The sequence below is a fragment of the Lygodium microphyllum genome, chromosome 24 (genome assembly GCF_053477565.2).
Source record: "Lygodium microphyllum isolate KBCC chromosome 24, Lygodium_microphyllum_v1.1.10, whole genome shotgun sequence".
In the NCBI taxonomy this organism is placed as follows: domain Eukaryota; kingdom Viridiplantae; phylum Streptophyta; class Polypodiopsida; order Schizaeales; family Lygodiaceae; genus Lygodium; species Lygodium microphyllum.
Window position 1 is genome coordinate 134932821 of NC_141158.1, and position 21212 is coordinate 134954032.

Below are 21212 nucleotides of genomic sequence, written 5' to 3' on the forward strand. Positions count from 1 at the left end.
ATGAATTTAAAGGAGGTAGGCAAGATGGAGGCACTTTGACTGCAGTCAAGTGCTGATGGTCACTTGCAACTACCTCATGCTCTTTGGGTTTGTCCACTAAAGAAGACCGCATTGTGAAGCAAATTATCAGATCTATCCGCACTTTGATGGGTATGATGCGTTCTCTCATATCCGTGTTTTCTAAAGACGACCAATTAACAGGGCTAAAATCCCATGATTGGCATAAGATATGTCAGGTTTGTACTACGAATGGATTGTAAGTGGCCTGCGTATTTTGCTATTTGGAGTGTAGTCGTTGTTCATAATGCTTCTTCATTTGTGGCAGTTTGTACTACCGATCGCAATCGCAGAATGCCTCACTTTAGAAATACGCAGGGTGATTTATAGGTTGACAAATTTAGTGCAATGGATTTCATAGAAGGAGATCAATACATCCTCTATTGAATCTGCAAGGTGAGGAGCAATGGAGACGGTCTATCTCTTTGGGAAGTACCTGCTCACTAGCATGCTTATGATACAAACCCATCTCCTAGTGCATCTTGTAGATGAAGTAGAGATTGCGGGACCTATCCATATGCGATGGATATTCTTCTTGGAGCACTTTATGAAAACCTTGAAAGGCTTAGTGCGGCAACGAGCTCGGCCAGAAGGTAGCATGGTTGAAGGTTGGTTGGTGTTCGAGGCGTTAGTGCATATTTCACAGTGGCTACCAACTGTGGATTCAAACAACAGTATGCTATGGTCGCTGAAGGACAATGATAGACTGACTGGAGATGTGGTGGTTAGAAATGGGGTAGAAAAAAGGATGGATGCTACAATGGAGGAGAAAGTGAATCGTTTTTGTATGTTGCACCATGCCTCCATGGAGATGTGGCTCTCTAGGTACAGCAAGCTAGGAAAGATCGGGAAGAAGCGCGGTCCAAATTTCGACATAGTACATGCCACCGACCGATTCGATATCCTGAGGACATGGAGAAGATGCCACGGTTTATGTCTATCCAATGGTTGCATGGAGCTTTGATCATAGCCTCTTGCGAAGGGGTGGAGATCTCTACTAAGGAGTGGAAATTCTCGAGGGGATGTAGTCCAAAGGTATAGGTTGGAACTCTGTCATAACCTTAATTCAATACGAGTGCGCACTCTAAACTCATAAACGTCCATTAATTTAAATATGTATTTTGTGAAATCACCCGCTATGGAATCATCCACTTGCACATTAAATTAACATGACACATGAAAAGGACGGGTGTCCCCATCAACCTTGTGTACGAGCCCTGACAAATAAATATAGTCTTATGGAATCCACCGCAAAACCTCATGGAATCCACCATGGTCTCACGGAATCCACCGTGGAATATGCCTCCTAGCATCATACCCCCAGGGTGAGATAGCAATTGTCCTCAATTGCTATTAGCTGCTCAATGTGGAGCTAGCAGTGTAGGGTAAGTACTAAGGATGCCGGCGGTCATCCGTTGCATGTCTTCAACTGAACTAAGTATCTATATAGGACAATGAATCAATCAGAGTCTAATTATTAACAAAAAATTGATTCTAATAAGATTAAAACTAGTGTTAGTGCTATAGATATTTTTCATGGGAGTAAGAGAGTCAAAAGATAAAACATAAATATTATGAATGGTAGGTCTCATACTTAAAGCATCGACAATAACAAATAAAATCGTTATTCTAGTTTAGTAGTAAGTAAAAATTTAACTAAGAATTTTAGAAAAAATAAAAATAAAAGACTTACCTATCTTACCTTAATTAGAGATCTCTATCTTTATTAGAAAGCGTGAATTTGCAATAGAATTAGGAAGTTGAAGAATTTTCCAAAGTACTTTTAAGAAAAAAATTGTTAGTCTCAATGTCTATCAAATCAAAAGATAACAACATTAAAGGCATACTAGTCACTTTAGGACTCAAATAAATCACTAAATATTCAGAACTCATAAAATATGTGTCTAATAACAATTGTAGATCTTTCTGAGGGCTAAAACTTTTGTTTTTACATCATCCTCAAAATATGAACTAGGAAAAAGTTACATTACCTGAAAAATAGTTGTTCGATAGGATTTTTATGGTGAAGCATATGCAACAGCTAGATTACTTTCAAGTGCCTCTTCTATATAGCCTGTAACATAAATAAAGACTTAGTATGCTTAAACTTGAAAATTTTATTAAATAAAACAAAACTATGAAATAAACTTCAAAATCTTTTTGGCTATAACATCATGTTTGCATAGCCAAGTCCATGCTATAATCCAAATTCAGAGAAGAACAAATTGGATCAATTCGAGTCAATCAAATGTGGATATAAGGCTATGCAAAACACGAGAAATGCAGTTGCAATATTCATCTGTAGTGATTTGTCTTGTAGATTGCGATTGTTCCACATTGTTCCCCTTTATATATTGATATCATATAATTGAAAACTTCGAGCGTAGCCAAGCTCTAATACCAATGCTGCGAAGCACGTGGCAAATCTTGCAAATCAAATCTCAATCATAAACAAATAATTTAGTGAAAAAATCTAATAAATCAAACATCTTAACTATTAAATACAAACAACATTATAATACATAAGAGGATTTGAATAACTCAATAAATTGAGAAAGACAAGAGAAAAACACATGATTGGGTCCAACCTCTTCCATGGTAAAAGCCATGGTTTGCCATCCTTAATGATATATTATAGTTTTACATGGATATTTGCATACATATCTTACATATAATTACAAAGAAAGCACAAATATCAATTGAAATACAAAGTGTTAAGAGTCAAGAGGTATCCTATAACATGCTATAGTTGCTACAGAAAATTCGGTGCTCTGAATCTTGACATTTTACCATCACTATCGCATCCGGAGCTTGCCAAAACTCCCAAAGCGACCCTTGAATCTCTAAATTCCGATTCCGGATAAGGGAGAAACGAAAAAACTAAGTTTTCACCATGTTCTCCTGTTTTGTGCGCGATCCTGTTGCTTTTATAAAGAAAGCTAGAAAAGCCTTCTAAACTTAACCACATTAAGAAAATACCAAGTACTCCATAAAGAAAGCTTATTTCAATAAAACATATCTTAAATCTCATATTCTAAACTAATCTATATTTAATAAATTAATTAATTAATAATACTAAGGATAATGATCTAATTATTACTAAAGAAGTTTAAACTTATAACTTACAAATAGAGTAATAATTTTAATAATAAAATTTACACTTGGACTTATGCTAACGCCCAGTGCTACCCAAAGCCACCATTGCTTGGTCTACACATCAACTGAAGCATTCACAATTGTTTATAAATAAAATAAACAAACAATAGTCAATACCTAGCAATCTTCAGCTACAAAATAAATAAATAGATTGGAACTCTGTCCTAACCTTAATTCAATACGAGTGTGCACTCTAAACTCATAAACGTCCATTAATTTAAATTTATATTTTGTGGAATCACCCACTTGCACATTAAATTAATGTGACGCCCGAAAAGGACGTGCGTCCCCATCAACTTTTCGCACAAGGAATCTACCTTGTATATGAGCCCCGGCAAATAAATATAGTTTTGCAGAATACTCCACCGCAAAATCTCACGGAATCCATCGTGGTCTCACAGAATTCACCGTGGAATATGCCTCCTGGCATCAATGATTTCTTCTACTTACTCAAGGATACTATGCAAGAAATCATTAGTTGTGGTTGCCCAAACCCCATATAAGACTATCTTTGTCACACCCCACAAAAATGCCTCCTTAATGGAAGAAAAACAAACCTAAATGTACTATGTAACATAAATCCTAAAAAGAAACAATAGAGGGAAGTAATACTGAGTAAGATTGCTAAGGAAAAGCCATCTACAATTGGACAAGATAAAGCCCCAAAGATGGAACTAAGCAAGAACAATTGCTAGCACCCTAATTAATGTGCTTAATGAAAAAGAGAAAATTGAGAGTCTTGATGCTACAAAAGAAAAGAAAATTGACTCTTCGCAATCTACCAATATCGTTCAACATCCCCTGAGGAAGTCCCATAAGGAGATGAAAGTAAAAAGAGACATGTGATTGGTAGCCCAATGACACAACTGCTAAACCAACTAAGGACATAGAATCCCCTAAGTTTGCACCTTCATTATCCAAGAGAAAGAAAAGAAAGCAAAAGAAACAACAACAATAGCAAACAACTACAAAAGCCACAAAAATGAATTCTATAAAGTAAAGCAAGAAGCCAATAGTCATGGCACAAAACCAATCCATAGATATCTTTATGGTCACTTTTCCAGAAAGTGCTATATATATGAATGATGCTAATAGTTTCAAGGATTCTAAGAAATAGAGCTTCTAACTATTGTAAATAAGACTCAACCCACCAATAGAAAAGTGCATGATGTCTAATTAAGTGTGAAAACATAGCAATTACAACCATTAGTTGTGGCTACACTTGTCACATCCAATAAAGAATAAGACATGGTAGCATGGAACCTCAATACAAATAAAAGGATCCCAAAAGCACAAGCAATCCTACGCTCCTTCAATCTTGCACATCTCACCTTGAATCTCCTGCTAGGCTAAAGTCTACAACAGCTATCAAAACCCGATAAGAAATGGCAACAGAGTAAGCACTCTTAGAAGATAGGAAGGCCTCTCAGTGTCTCATATAATTGGATGCTTGGTTGAAGTTTCTTGCATGCATCTACATCCATGCCAACATGGGTATGCTGCATAAATAACATGAGGAATATCTAGGATATCTACTTACTTAGGAGGAGCAAGAATAACTTGGCAAGCGTTACGAAGGGTTTCTAGATAATCTTCTACAACATACCTTAGATGAGGAAGCCAAAGAGCACTGCTTAATAGTTACGTTCAATGGAGTGCTTTGTCCGCATGACATATCTGAAATTGAGGAGTTCAAAAAACAAGCCAAGGGATAAAGCAATTTGAGAACCATTGGTTTAATCATTGAGCTTCAATGGTTGAAATCAGAAGCCAACTAATGACCATCTCGAAGGAGTGACAAGCCATATGGCAATCTCAAAGAGACCTAGGCCCTACTTCTATGTACTTGCTATTGTGTGAGGTATGGCCTTAGTGGAACCCATCGTAAACTAATACCTTGCTTGAAAATAATCTAATGAAAGAGGAGTTGCATGTTACTGGTAGACTAGGACAATTTACGATACTAATTGATGTTACACAATACTTATCCTCCCTAGTAAATTCCCACAGCTCCTTGATGCTTGTGTTGCATTAGAATATAATCCTAAGTTCTACAATTGGCTTGTAAATCTCAGAGTGACATGGATTCATAGATTATAAATATGTACATAAATTAAACATGGTTTCAATAATTATGTACAGATCAAACTAAACAGAAAAAACCCCACATACCTTACAAGCAATGACTATCAACAAGCATAGGTAACTAGAATCAAGGTCAACACAATTGGACTAAAGTAAGTGATATTTCTTGTAACAGGGCCCTATTAATGAAGTTTGGAGCATGTCAACTACATGTACTCTCATATTTTTATCAAGTGAATGTAGGATAGTATAGATGATTATGCAAGTTGGTAGTGGTGGATCAAATGCTCAAAGCCACCAAGGACAATTGTACCCCAAAAGAATTACCAAAAGTAACACTAAGAAATGAAAGCCTACCTAGAACATATCACTTGAAGAGACTGCAAGGACCCATCTACAAGGATCATGCTTCATATACAAGTTTTCCTTTATAGACATTCTCTTAACTACTGTATAACTACTGTCTCTACCAACAAGCAAGGCACAAAACCAATAAGAAGTCAAGCTTCTATCAGTGGTGAAAGATCCTTCATTAACCAAGCCATAATTTCAATGATACATCATCTTAAGTCCTATGAACCACTCCATCATTATTTCTTCGACATCAATCATTATATCCCTCCTTAAAAGCCTCCTTAGTCATCTTGATCTTGCCATCATATTCTCATCATCGAGGCTAGAAAGTCCTTATGTACACAGTACTGCGTTTCCAAAAAAAAAAGGAAAAAAGAAAAGAAAAGAAAATGCACATACAAACATGGCACCGGACCTAGGGGTCCTTAAGTTAGGTATGCCCAATGGCCTTGGATCACTAACTCCATCCCTAATTCCCTAGCCCCGCTTCAATGAAGAACCACATAAACTCAAGGTACATCAAGGACATGACATGCCTAGGGAACCTTAGCTTGCGTATGGTTAGACATGTCTCCTTGAGTCACTTGCACAAGTTCATCCAATCTTTTCCAATCTCTCACGACAATTTCAACAATATAGGAAGCAAAACTTCAAAAAGTCAAATGTTGCATTCCTACTCAATGTTGTAGTCTCTATTTATTAAAACAAACCTCCATCGTCAAACTTATTATTGTGAATCCCTTGGATTCATAGTTTTTTTATATTCTTCTCATGATGCCCTATCAACTCCTTTATATCTCTGCAACAATGATAATACTTCCCATCAACTACCCATCCATTAGTGTCCTATTTCATCGTGGCGATTGACAAAAAAAAGTTGGCATGATGTCTTCTAACTATGTAATAGTCTATGTAAGCACATATAATCACATAGTAATAACATATACATGGATGGGGTCCTCACACATGAAACAGCATTGGTTTTTGCCTTGAGTTCGACCCATCTCCCAATCTACACATACGTCATGTGCACACAAACAATTGCGAGACAACACTCTAGCTTTTGCCTTAAGTTTGTTCCATCTCCCAATCTATATGTATGTCCTATGCACACACAAAAAACTAGCACTCCACTAGGGAGAGAGTACAATAGATTTTTCCCTGCAAGTACAAGTGAATGTAGCAACTTGCAAATGCCTACCTTGAGCTAGCATTCTCTATGTGCCTAGCATCAACCACTCCATTTGTTCCCAAATTGCCTCCACTAGAAGATCCTTATTCCATGAGTTGCATCTAGTCCCCATTACCACTTCTTCCTTGAAATCTTATGCAATATAACTCTAATACCCACATTGATCTCCCAACAATCCCAAGATCCAGATCAAGATCCAACGATAGTCACTACTCTCCTCACAAAGATCCCACAATTGCCCCCGACATTCTTCATCTCCGTATAAATTGAAGCATGCTACCTTTTGATGAAGAGTGCCATGGGGCTGGCACTCATGTAGGAGGAGGTAATGTTAACAATAAGATAGAAATGTGACAAAACCGTAGAGCAAATCAACAAAGGTGAACAAAGGCAACAAAAGTAAAGCGAAGTGAAAATCAAGCAAAGGACACAAGGCATACTGTATAATCTTTGATTAAAGTTTAAAGTTGCATAATTAAATATAATATTATTTTTAAAATCTTGGTGTAGTGCTCATGCGTGAAGTAATCTTTTCTACTTGGAAAAGGACCCACAACTTGGCAAGAGTGCAGGCACTAGCTTTCGTTCACTTTTGTGACAATGAGTGCAATCTAAATATATATGTATAAATTGGAATTTTTCTAAGAGCCAAATAGAAGAGATGGGTACCCAACTAAAGTGGAAGCCCAAACTCAAAACCCCATGTACAAAAATGAGAAAGTGAATGGTTAAGATCATTCTTGTGTGTGCAAACTTAAGTGTTCTATTCTCTTGATTCTATCATATCTTCTTGTGCATCATGTTGAGAGTGAGGGAGAGTGAGAGTGTGAGACTAGTGGAGTAAGAAAGGCACTAAGAGAGAGTGAAGCTTATCTATTGTCTCACATTTTTCTCTTCTTCCCCTTCTTCTTCCACAGTTTGAAGGGTGAGAGGTGAAGTTGAGGTGAGGTTGGAATATTTATGTTTCTTCTCTCCTTTTTTCTTTGTTTAAACACTTGAGGAATGGGTTGGTAGCAATGGACTGACAAAGCAGTTCAAGGGAGCACACCTAGATCATGAGGCCACAATCGAGCCTTTGAATGGATTTAGACTACAATGCACAATGTTGAGTGTTGAAATGACTTGTTTTTTTGGCTGATTTTTGTTGTTTTTGAGAGCTGAATGGTTGATTTTATGAGATGATTGATTGGTTTGGAAGTGGTTTGAGAGTGTTTTGGATGATATTGATTGTGTTTTGGAAGTTCATGATGTTTATCAGTGGTGGAGATATGAGGTTCTGTGATGTTCTGATAGGTTGTGATTGGTTCTGTATACCTTCTGTATAGCTTCTGTTTTGTTTTGATTGTCTTCTGTAAGGAGGGATGGAGTATTGATTGATGAAGATTGAGATCTTGTGAAAGCTTATTGAATGATTTGTGAGAGCTTGGAATGGTTTGAGAATGAGTTATGTGGCTTTGATGACCTTCTGTAACCTTCTGTAGGTCTTTAGTAGAGCTTCTGTCTCTGTTCTGTTCTGTACTGTAGCTATTCTGGTACTGTTCTGTGTCTGTTCTGTATACTTCTGTATGTGTTCTGTTGGATGAGAGTGTAGCTTGGGAAATTTTTCTAGCCTTGGAAAGAGGTGAATACAAGTGCAAAAGAGCTGAAAGAAGTGAAAGAAGTAGCTGCTGAAGACTCAAGTGAAGACTAGAGTGAAGTGACAATAGTGAGCTATGAAAAGACACTGTAGTGGCTCTGGTAACTCTTCATATCAGACATACCTCTTGGGAGGGGTATCCACGACCTAAGAAGGATTATTGAGAGTGATTTTTGAGAGATTGTAGTGAGAATATGATGTATTATTGATGGAGAGAGAGAGAGAGAGTCAGAGATAGTCAATTCTACTGAAACAGAGTGATTGTATATGAGAGATTGAGAGAGAAGACTATGAAGATATTGAAGATGAATACTATGTGATGTATTTCCATTCAAAGATGGTGTATTCCTTTGCTTTCTTTGTTCTATTGATGGATTTTGTGAAGATATTGAAGAATATGGTTGATTCTATCAAATCCGTGGGAGATCTACATGATGATGTATGAAGATTTGTTGTGCGCCTGGTGTTCTTTTCTTCATTGTGATCATATGAAACATAATAAACAAGCTTGTTGATGTTACAATATAGATTTTCTTGCAAGAGAATTCCCTTTTCCTTGGTGTTCCTCTTGGGGCTCCATGTTTTTGGTGCGCAGTCGGGGAACCTTGCCATCAACAAGCACCAAAAGAGGCTGAAAATGAAGGAATTGGCATTGCCAAGAAGAGAAGAATTCAAATGGATGTTTGTAAAGTTCCTTCTTCCACTGAAGAGTTGGAATTTCTCATAATTAAAGCCACTTTCCACAAGAAGTTCATCCCACAATGGCGGAAACACATCACCATCATGATGCATGCTCTATGTGGTGGACAGTTTTCTCTTCCTGTTAAAGCAGCAGAAACTTGCATCTTGGTGGCAAACTGTTTGGGGACAAACTGAAGAGCAAAAACAGAGAGAATGACCATCCATGGAAGATTTGGCATTCATTGAGAAGTTTCCAGACATCATCAAGTGGGAGATTGTGAAGAAGCTTCAGGAGTCTTGGTCTGTGGAGGTTCACAAAGACAAGAAGGAAAAGAGTTGGAATTTGTTCGTAGATGCTCAACAGCAAGATACATGGGATGCTTGGTGTACTAATAGCCTTCTGTTTGTTCAATTGGCAACCCACTGGAAGTTGGTAGACAGAGTTTTCTTTACAACATACACTGTTGAAACCATCAGAAGCTGGCATTACTATGATGATGGCACCACCACAATGCTCAGACGTATGCATTTTGACACCTTCAGAACCGAATACCTTCCTCTGTGCAGTGGCATGAAAGCAGAATTCAGAGACGTTGAAAAGGAAAAAGTAGAAGAAATGTTGGCAAGAGAGTCCTCCAGAGACTGAAGCCTTCTGTTAACCCTCTGTGGAGTACTAACAATAGAGTGGAGCCAACCCCCTGATGAATGACGCAATAAAGAGGCAAGCGTTAGAACGAGTCCAGAGGTACGTGAGAAGAGAGAAAGCAAAAATCAGAGCCGAGAATGAGCTCGCAGCAGAAGCCGTCTTTGATGCCCTTGTGGAACTCTTTACAGAAGTCCCAATGGCACATCAAGCCCTTCCTCCTCCTGCTGGAGGTCCACTTCCAATCCAGATCCGTCCTGGAAATATTGATGACAGGCCAACGAATGTAGTTCCATTGCCAGTTTTTAAGGGAGAGTACAATGAAGACCCCGATCTTCATGTAGCAGAGTTTATGATAGCATGTGTGGCTAACAATGCCAGAACCCCTGAGCATTGGTTAGCAATATTCCCCGCCACTTTCAAGGGCGCGGCATTTCAGTGGTATGAGAGACAAGCAGTAGGAACTTTTGGCACATGGGACGACCTGAAGTTGGCCTTCCTCACTAAATTCAGGCGTGAAGGTTTTGAAGAGCGGATGCGAGAGGAATTTATGAATTTAAGTCAGTCCTCTGGAGAAAGAGTAGAAGCTTATGTCTCACGAATGGAATCCATCCTGAAGAGATGGACTAACCATAATCTAGATGATGGCATTCAGAAGGGAGTGTTTCTTAGAGGATTACAACCAGAAGTCCGTAAGTTTGTGGAGCTGCAAAGACCAGCCACACTGCAAGTTGCAACAGAAGGTGCAAGACTGTACGATGAAGTGGAAGCTAGATTGGCGATGAATCCAGGAAGAGGAGTCCTACCTCCTCTGATGCCAGGAATGATGTACTTACCAAATGCAGTTCCAGGGACTGTCCCCTACCCCTACCAACAGATGCCCTTAGTATCTCAGTACAGTGCACCAAATCCACAGTAGCCACAATCAATGCCTCAAATGATGGTTCAACCACAACAACAATGGTCCCAACCAATTTCTCCAATGCCAAATCAGCAGCAACAGTGGAACCCTACCAACTGGAGCCAACAGCCAACAGTTCAAATAGGAGCTCTGAATCAGAATCAGAACAGAGACCCCTCTGCACCAGCCCAACCTATTTATGCAATGATTACAGAGACTCCTCAAAACCCTCCTGCCAGTGCCTCAAGAGGAGAAAGCTTGGAGGATTACTTATCCAACTCAGTTGCAAATATAAAAAAGGAGTTGATGGATGTGATTACAGAGCAGCTACAGATGCTGAAAGTGAATACTGCTAGCATATCCAACGTTGCAGGAGCAGGAAGAGATGTGATGCGGTCAAATACTTGGTGTGGTAAGTGTCATCAAGCAGGCCATTTAGCCACTGAATGCACACGAAAACCAACCATTCCTGGAGCTTTTTGTTCCTACTATTTGCGGAAGAACCATACAGAGGACATTTGCTCTCTGAAGGAGATGCATGATAGGAGAAGGAAGGAAGAGGACGCAAGATTCAACCTGTTGGAATCCAAAATGACAACACAGGATATTGGACCCAAGCCTAGAGAGTTTGGTTCTAATTTCGGACCTAGAAGATTTCCCTCACAAAGTTACAGAGGAAGACAGTCTGGTGGTGGTCAGAGATCAGAAGTGGAGTGTTACAGATGCGGAGAAAAGGGACACATTTCACCAAATTGTCCAAATCCCAGAAGGTCAATGGATTACAAGCCCTTATGCAGTTGATGCAAAGGAGAAGGCCACACTGCAAAAGACTGTCCAAGCCCAGCCCCAATGAAAAATAGTGCTACTGATAGTCCGGCCAAGGCCCAAGAGCCTACCTCCAATTTAGTGGAATTGGAAGTTGCTGCCATCACACGTGCAAAGAAGAAGGAACCACCTATCCAGAAAGAAAATAATCCTCCTACGAACAGTGAAGTTCAATCTTCCACTAGAAGAACAGAACAGAACAGAGCTTGACAGTGCCGTACAGAGCATTAGAGTGCCACAGAGAGTTATAGAGACAGTTACAGAGACAGTTATAGAGATAGTTCCAGAGACAGGACCAAAGGCCTAGGAGATAGAAGAGGAGGAAGCGTCGCAAGTGGCAGAAGAAGTTCTCATGATTCCTCTGTTGAAAGAAAGAGGGAAGATGAAAATGGGTGTTGCCCCATTCCCTAACCGGTTAGAGAAGCCAGTGGATCCTATTAAGGAATACGATCTGGTCAGAGATCAAGATACCTTTAAACCAAACCTCACATTCCGAAAATTATTGATGTTGTCTCCCAGTTGCCGAAAAAGGTTCAAAAGTATACTGACAAGAAGATGTGGCTTAAGAATTGCTCCCTCAACAGCAACAAAGTCCAACAAAGCTCCAGAGCCTGTCAAAGAAGTGGAAGTAGCTAACACCTTCCTAGATCCAGGTACCCTAGAGACTGGTGTGTGGATAGAAGGCTGCTTCATTGCAAATGCACTAATTGATGGAGGTTCATCAGTGAACATTATGACGGATGTAACAAAGAAGGATCTAGGCCTACAAGGTGTGCAACCAACCCAATGGCTCATCAGACAAGCGGATCAGAGTAGAATCAAGCCTTTGGGCATTCTCCCATATGTGAAGACTACAGTGGCTAGAAAAGATTATTGGCTAACCTATCTAGTGGTGAAGCCAAACTCTTATGGTACATCCTATCCTCTGTTACTGGGCCGACCATGGCTTTTTGAAGCCAGAGCAAGGACGGATTGGTTCAAAGGAACCTTGACCTTGGGTAGAGGACCCAACAAAGTGGTGCTGAAGCTATATGGTTCTCAAAAAGGACATGGATCCACCTCCTTGGAATTATCTTCTGACTCCCCTAATGAGGCTACAGATGGAACATCAGCAGATGAAGATGCTGTCAAACAGATCCTTCCCAAGAAAACAGTGGCACGTTCCTTAACAATGGATACTGTAAGCCGACGAAGAAGAGAAGGAAAAGAAGAGAGAGAGAAGAAGAAGAAGAAGAAGAAGAAGAAGAAGAAGAAGAAGAAGAAGAAGAAGAAGAAGAAGAAGAAGAAGAAGAAGAAGAAGAAGAAGAAGAAGAAGAGAGAGAGAGAGAAGAGGGAGAGAAGAGAGAGAAGGAGAAGACGAGAAGAAGAAGAAGAGAGAGGAAAACAAATTGGGGAGAGGGTGAAAAAAGAAGAAAAGTTATGCATGTTGAAGTCACATTGTTTGGCCTTAGATTTTTTGTGAACCCGCGTACCACTTCCTTCTGCCAAGGCAAGAGCGGTCGATTTACCTCAAGGATTGCAAGACCGGGAATGCACAAGGATGGCACCCAAGAGACGAGTTACAAGGAGCATAAGTCCTGAAGTTGCAAATGGGGCTAGGAACTATAGCTCATATCCAGGTTGTACCAAGATTTAGATTCTTCTCACGCATATTGAATTCTTAAATAGAGGTAGAATTGCATGTATTCGCCATTAAAGGGCTTAGGATGGGTTGATCTTCTACCCTAAATAGGTAGCCATGATTAATAAAGGTCAAGGTGAAATCACTTAGTTTATTTAAAGGATCTAGAAGGAATTTGTTAAATCGACCTTGCGAAGTCCTAACCCAAGGGGGAGTGCGAACTTTAGGGTAGTTGATTTATGCTAAGCATGTTGCTTGGAACTATTGAAATGGTTTTAATGAAGGTTGATCTTGTTAAAGTTGGATTCTTGATCCAAGTTATGCTTGGTTGTTTGAAAAGGGTATCTCCAAGTGAATGTCGACTGGTTGTGTTGGTAAGAGGAGAGAATCTTACTAAGGATAGGTGGATCATAAGCAAGGTAATTGGTTGATGTGGTTTTGGATGCTAATCCAAGTTGTTTGTGATTGATGATTGCATGGTCGGGTCTGAGATGACTGATTGCCATGGAAACAAAAGGGATGTTTTCCCTTGTAAATGTTATTAAGCTGGTTGCTTCAACTATGGTTGATTTCCTAAAGGGATAATTAAGGAAGGATGGCAATAGCTACCCCCCGCGAACCGCCAAACCCTAACCAAGGGGGTTATGAATCCGTGCCAGGAATGTGGACCGAACTCGTTGCGTGAGGTCTCTCTGTAGAAAGTACTTGGCGTAGGAGGATGCTTGGGCGCTAGTGGGGGCTCTGGCCATAAATCCCAATGCCTCCGGACCCTACACAAGTGTTCTACGTGACTCGAGATGGGATCTCGAGGCCTTGATACTAGTTACAAGGTAGAATCTTGGTAGGATAAACCTTTGGGTTTTTATTGCCGGGAGACGGAAGGATTTTTCTACGGAGGCAGAAAGAAACATTTAATTCTCTTGTATGGAGACAAACATTAATCTGAAGATAAGTTAAGGAAGTGTTTGATCTTGTTTTATCTTGTCTTCGTGTCAGTGCCCTAAATTACGTAAAGGAACCTGTAATTAACGGGTTAATTAAGGAAGCTACTTTTATGTGTCAAACATAATGTGGTAGGTAATTAGATAACTAAAACAACCCCCAAGGGAAGCATGGTGGATGTGACCAATGGGTCTATCTTACGGAAGGGTGGTCTCGGTTAGCTGAGAGCTTTCCTCAATGGAATTTATTTGATGTGAACGTTAGTTAGACAAGGGCCTTAGAACTTGTAAGTTGAAATCCTGATTCATACCGTTTTAGGGGACCAGAATGGGACTATGCCCTATGGGCAGAGAGGTCGAGTGATGCCTCCCTCTTGTTTTCCATTCTCTTTGAACCAAGTGCGGTATGGGTCTACTTTGGCCCAGTTGTGTCTCCGCAAAGTGGAGCAGTTGTAGACGAGGCTAGAAGGCTATTAGGAAGACCCAATTACAAGGAACTCGGACTTCAGGTCGATCCTAGTGGGAACGGCCGGATAAGTTCCGTTGCGGGGTAGACTCGAGAGACCCTAGTTGGCAAACCCCGTGTCATTCCTTGGGAGTGCTGGACGACGTCTTCTAGATATATCTCTCGATGGACTATTAAGATGTGTCCCGCGATTTGAGGAGTGGGCACGTTACACTTTCATTGGGAAAATCTCTAAGGATATGTACTTAAAATATGTTACTAAACACTTGAGCTACCAATGGGTAAAGGCTAAGCACGTTAAGATGCCACGAAATCTCCAACCATTTGACATCCCACAAATGAAGTGGGAATTTATCAGTATGGATTTTGTAGTTGGATTACCTTGTGTCCAAGGAGGATACAATTCAATCCTAGTGATTATGGATGTGCTAACTAAGGTTTCCCACCTTATGCTATTTAAAACCAACTACAAGGTTTCACATGTTGCAAGGATCTTTGTGAAGGAGATATTTAGGCTGCATGGATTGCCTAAAAGGATCATCTGTGATTGCGACTTTCTTTTTAATTCTCACTTCTAGAAGGGCTTATTTGAGGTCATTGGTATCCAACTTTGTTTCAACATAGCATATCATCCCCAAACTGATAGGAAAACTGAACAGGTTAACCAAGTCATTGAAGACATATTTAGAGCTTACTGTTGCAGGGAACCTAAACAATGGACACAATACCTACCTTTGGTTAAGTTTGCCTACAATGCATCCTATCATCAAAGCATTAAGATGACCCCATTCCAAGCTTTGTATGGGCAAGAATGCCTAACCCCATTGAATTTTTCTAACCCTACCCTAAAGGTAGAAGCTTCCAAGAAGACGTTGGAAGAAATAGAAAAACAAATCAAGGCTATCAGACAAGATATCCAAGCTACCAAGGATCGACAAAAACCATATATTGATCTAGAAAGACAAGAATGGATCTTCAAGGAAGCAGACATGATTTTTGTTTGTGAATATTCTAAGAAAAGTTCTTTATCCTTGGGGCAATTCAAGAAACTAAGCTCAAGATATTGTTGGCCATACAAAATTCTCAAGTGTTTGAGACTCAATGCTTACAAGTTACAACTTCTTGAACACTTGAAAGCTCACAAATTACTTTATGTTAGCCTTGTTGCCCTGCAAGTTATTGTTTGCACAAAGAGAGAGAGAGAGAGAGAGAGAGAGAGAGAGAGAGAGAGAGAGAGAGAGAGAAGGGAAGGGATTGGATGGAGATAGGAAGAGTGAGGGAAAGGAAGGAAAGAATACGAAACGAGGATAGTAGAAAAAGAAGAGAAGAAGGAGGGGCAAGGAATAAAGAAGAAGAAGAGATCCTTGCCTTTTTGTTCATTAAAAATTCAAAATAAAAAATGAAGAAAATTAAAAAATAAATCAAATGAAAAAATAAAATAAAATTCTAAAATATATATAAAATTCTAAGATAGCTAATATAATTTAAATGTTATAAAAATTAACACTAAAATTATAAAATAAAAAATATGATAAACACCTTCAAATTGCATTAAAAATCCGTAAAAATTGATAATCCTAAGTTCCTTTCATAGTTTAACATTCAATGATTAGGAAGATAAATCAAAGTTCTTTCAATAATTGATGATAAATCTATAGTTTAACGAATATGCAAAATGAGAATTCAAGAAGAAAGGAATATTAGAATAAAGTAGAAAATATTAATTTAGATTATAAAATTTCAAAGTTAAGATAAATCACATGATATCATAATGCATTGAATAACAAAAAAATAATTAATTTAAAATATATAATTTTAAAGGTAGGATAAACTGCACGAAATCATAATGCATTTAATAAACTCCTATTTTTAGTTGCATGTAATCAAAGTGCATCACATAAATCAAATTTTGACTCACAAATGTCCATTAGAAAAATCCACAATAAATCTTCATAAGAAATAGAAATCAAGTAATTGCATCAATTTTCTTTTCAGCATTTACGAATCATGTGAACATTTTTAGAAGTAGGTCATTAAACTCGTTGAGTAGAAGTATCCTCTTTGATAGAAAAAATCCCACTTGCTTTTTAGTTAAATTACAATTAATGAATTGCATGCATAGCCATTAGGAGCCTAGGATACTTGAATCGACTTGCTTTGCCCACATAACAAAGTAAAGTACAAAGCCTAGTTTATGAAGTAACTAAAAAAGATTATATGATTCTCTTTTGAAAAATTAGAAGGAAAATACTTGCCTTATTAGTTTACATAGTTTCTAAATAAGCTCACTAGAGAGGACTCTAAGGTTGACAATTAGTTTTGCATGCTAAGATAAACCTTAGCCATACCTTAACACATAGAATTCTAGTAGAAAAGGTAAGATGGCCAACCTTTATTCAACAAGGAGTTAGATAAATTGATGATGCTCAATGAGGGATCCAACAGAAATAGATATTTGTGGGTTCAAGGGAAACCTAGAATCCAAGAAGGGGACAAACCAAGTTGGAAAGAATTGTTGCTAGGTTAACATCTTACTCTGATTTCCTCCCTATTTGTGTAGAGATATTGTTGAAAAGAATTGCTTGTTCTTCCAATGGTGCATACAAGTTTACTTGATGCACTTAGGAGGTTTGATTGAACTAGTTAAAACCCTAATGTACCAAATTTACAATAGGATAAAAGTAAAGTGTGCTATACCTCTCCCAAGGCTAGCTATGGAATCTTTCACCAAGATGAATTGGTTTTTATTGCCTTTTGGAGAGTCTGGATTGGCCCCAATGGCAAGAGGTCACTCCATAGGGGATCCTTGGCTAAGAGGAGTTGAGGATGCCAGGAGGACTTTGGCTGCAAAATTCTTAGATGCTTAGGAATTTTCCAAAATCTTACATGACTCATGATGAATTTCTTGAGGGTCCCATTAGTATTTTGGGTCAAAAGCTTGGTAAAATAAAGGCTTTTAAGTCATTCTTTCATATGGGTGGAATGTGATGGTGGGTGAACAATTGTGTAAGATTCTCCAAAAAAATAAAGAAGTTGTATTTCAAAGGATTATTTTCACTAGTTGTATTGTGACTTAAGTTACATGAATACACAGTGACTAAATAATAATAATAATTAAGGAAGCTAATTTTATTTGTACAACATAAATGTGCTAGCTAAGTAGTTAACTAAAACTATCCAACCAAGGAAGTAAGAGGGTGATATTCTTGATGAATCTACCCTAAGATAGGGTGGCCTCAATATGCCAAGAGCTTCTCCACATCTCAATGCATTATAGTATAGGGAACATTGACCACATAGAATTAATTAGCACCCTAACTTCATATCATTTTAGGAGAACAAAGTGAGAATTTGCCCTATGGATAGAGGGAATCCACATGTCCATACTCCCCTTCATTTCTTACTCTCTTGAACTAAGTGCAATATGAGTTGGCTTTAGTTCTTTCAAACAATCTAGGATAAGCAAAAACTCGAAGACTAATGCTAGTTAATTTGATAAGTGACCTTAGTTTACTTAGAACCTAATTTAGGTTGATTCTTATAGGAATAACTGAGACTTTCTATTGTGAATTGCACTTGAGGAAGCCTAGGTAGCAAATCTGTAAAGAAGCTAATTCCCACTGCATGCCATTAAACTGAATAATACAAGAAATATACATAAAATGCCAAGAAACCATAGCCAAGGTGGCTAGGCATGAAATGATATTACCAATGTTGGCTGAGAATGAAATGATGAGTGGCTGCAACATGGAATGTATCCCAAGCTATGGTGGCCAAGAGTATTCACCCTTTTAGATGGTGGGAGGTTGATACCTCAAATATGTAATGTTTGTAAAATGGCAAAACGATACTTCACATGTTATATCTCCATCTTTTATACTTAACCCTAGCCTACCCTAGACTAAGGCATTTATGCTTTATTACAAGCATCTTGGCCTAAAAGAGCTTTGTTCTCAAAGCTAGAATTGGGACAATTTACAAGGAAAGATTACAAGGGTAGCTTTGTAAGTGATGAATCCATGGTGTAATGAAACTTCAATCTGAAGAAGATCTCATATGTCAATGAAGTATAGGTATGATTTCAAGAATATATTGCTGGAAACTGTCCAAAATAGGTTGTTGCACAAGAATGGCCATACCTTGAAGAAGAAATTTCCAATCACCATGTATCAGCTATACAAATGTAGATGACAATCCCTAGTATCTAGCCATTCATAAAACCTTTATGGCTAGACCCACATACTTCTTAAGTTGGGAAACATGGAAGGTAGAATGAATCCTTGTTGAAGAAGGTAAATCAAGCTTGTATGCAAGCTCAACAACTCATTTGAGGATTTGGTAAGGCCCATAGTAACGATGAGACAACTTATTATGACTGCCTTTAAGAGAAGCATACCTAGATTTAGGAACTTTGAGAAATACCCAATCTCCTTCTCCAAACTCCAAAGGTCTCCTCTTTTCATTAGCATAAGCCTTCATAACATCTTGTGCCTTCCTAATGTTTTCCTTGCATTGATGTAAAAGAGCTTCCATTTTCTCAACTTCAACCTTGGCTTGTGGATTCACCTCTTCATGAAAAAGAGCTGAAGGTATTTGCACTTTGTATCCATAAAGTGCTTCAAATGGCGACATGCCAATGCTCATATGATGAGTGTTATTATAACATAATTCAACAAGATGTAGCCAATGATCCCACAAAGCTTGAGTGTCATGGCAAAAATGATGAAGATAAACTTCTAACCATTTATTGACACTCTTCGTTTGGCCATCGGTTTGGGGATGATATGCCATGCTAGGAGTCAAAATTATTCCCATAGAAGTGAACAAACTCCTCCAAAAACTTCTCATGAACTTAGTATCATGATCAGATACTATTTTCAATGGCATACCATGAAGCTTAAAAATACATTCCATGAATTGTTTAGCCACTTGCTTTGCTGTAAATTGAGCCTTGGTAGGAATGAAATGAGCTGATTTAGTCAACCGGTCCTCCACCACATAAATGCTATTCCACCCATGCTTTGTTGTAGGTAATCCCACAATAAAATCTATTGTAATATCAGTCCACTTGCCTTGAGGAATAAGAAGTGGCTGAAGTAAACCACCGAGTAGAAGAGAGGAGTCTTTATTTTGTTGACATGGAAGACATTGCATAACATAATCCTAAACATCCCTCCAAATGCCCTTTCAATAGAAACTCTTATGGATATTATCAAATGTTTTGAACAATCCATGGTGTCCCGCTAAAGGCGAAGAGTGCATCTCATGCAAGATTTGGTCTTTAAAAGAAGATTGTGGTGTCAAGTAGACTCTACCATGATACCATAAAAGACCATTGTGCCATTTGAAATAGGGATACTCTTCTCATTTACCTTGCTAAAATTCCTTCATCATCTTTGATGCATGCTCATCAAGCAAATACTCTTCTTGGATTTCATGGATCCAATCCTTATGCACACGGTTGAAATAGTAGATATAGAACATGCCCACATTCTTGATAAGGAATCTGCCACCACATTGTCTTTTCCAGCCATATAAGATATCTCAAAGTCATATCCTTGAAGAGTAGCTAACCATCTTCGTTGCTTGGGAGATAAATTTGGTTGTGAAAGGAAGTATTTCAGCACACGATGATTGCTTTTGACCTTGAAATGGTTTCCAAAGATGTAATGATGCCACTTTTTGATAGCATGTAATATTACTAACATCTCTTGCTCATAAACATGTAATTGACGCTCCTTGTCATGAAGCTTTCGGCTCTCATAAGCTATGACTCCATAGTCTTGACATAAAATAGCCCTAATTCCTCTTCCACTAGCATCCGCACATATGATAAACTCCTTAGAGAAATCTGGGCATACAAGGATGGGTGGTGAAATTAGAAGAGATTCCAGCTCATTGAAACGTTGATCGACGATGAAGTCCCAAAAGAAAGCCTCTTTTTTGAGTCTATTCGTCATTGGAGCCACCACATGAGCATAATTCTTGATGAACCTCCTATAGAAGGATGATAACCCAAGGAATCCTCTCAAAGAGGTTGCATTCATAGGAGTAGGCCATTCTTTAACACATTGTACCTTATTGGGGTCCACTCTAAGGCCTTGCTCTCCCACAACATGACCTAAGTATTCAACTTCATTTTTCATGAAAGAACACTTTGTCATCTTGGCAAAGAGTGCATGTCGTCGTAATTTGTCAAATACCTCTTGGATATGCTTCAAATGCTCATCTTTGGATTTTCTATAGATTAAGATGTCATCAAAGAAAACAAGGACTATTTTGAACAAGAAGGGCTGCAATATTTTATTCATGAGAGCTTGAAAAGTAGTGGGTGCATTGGAAAGCCCAAATGGCATAACCAAGAAGTGGTATAACCCTCTTTTAGTCCTAAAGGTTGTTTTGAACTCATCTCCTTCCTTCATTAGAATTTGATAATAACACGACCGAAGATCTATTTTGGTGAAGACTTTTGCATCTTTAAGCTCATTAAAAAGATTATCAATTCGAGGAATAGGATACCTATTCTTGATTGTTGACTTGTTCAAATCTTGATGATCAATACACATGCGAAATTATCCATCCTTCTTTTTGACTAAGAGCAAGGGAGAGGAAAACGGTGATTGACTTTGTTGAATTAAACCCATTTGCAACAAT

The 21212-nt window shown here is 38.5% G+C and overlaps 1 pseudogene; it reads left to right on the plus strand.

Annotated features, from left to right (window-relative positions):
- Window positions 1-21212, plus strand: part of LOC148015691 (uncharacterized) — a 44334-nt pseudogene that overhangs the window by 866 nt on the left and 22256 nt on the right.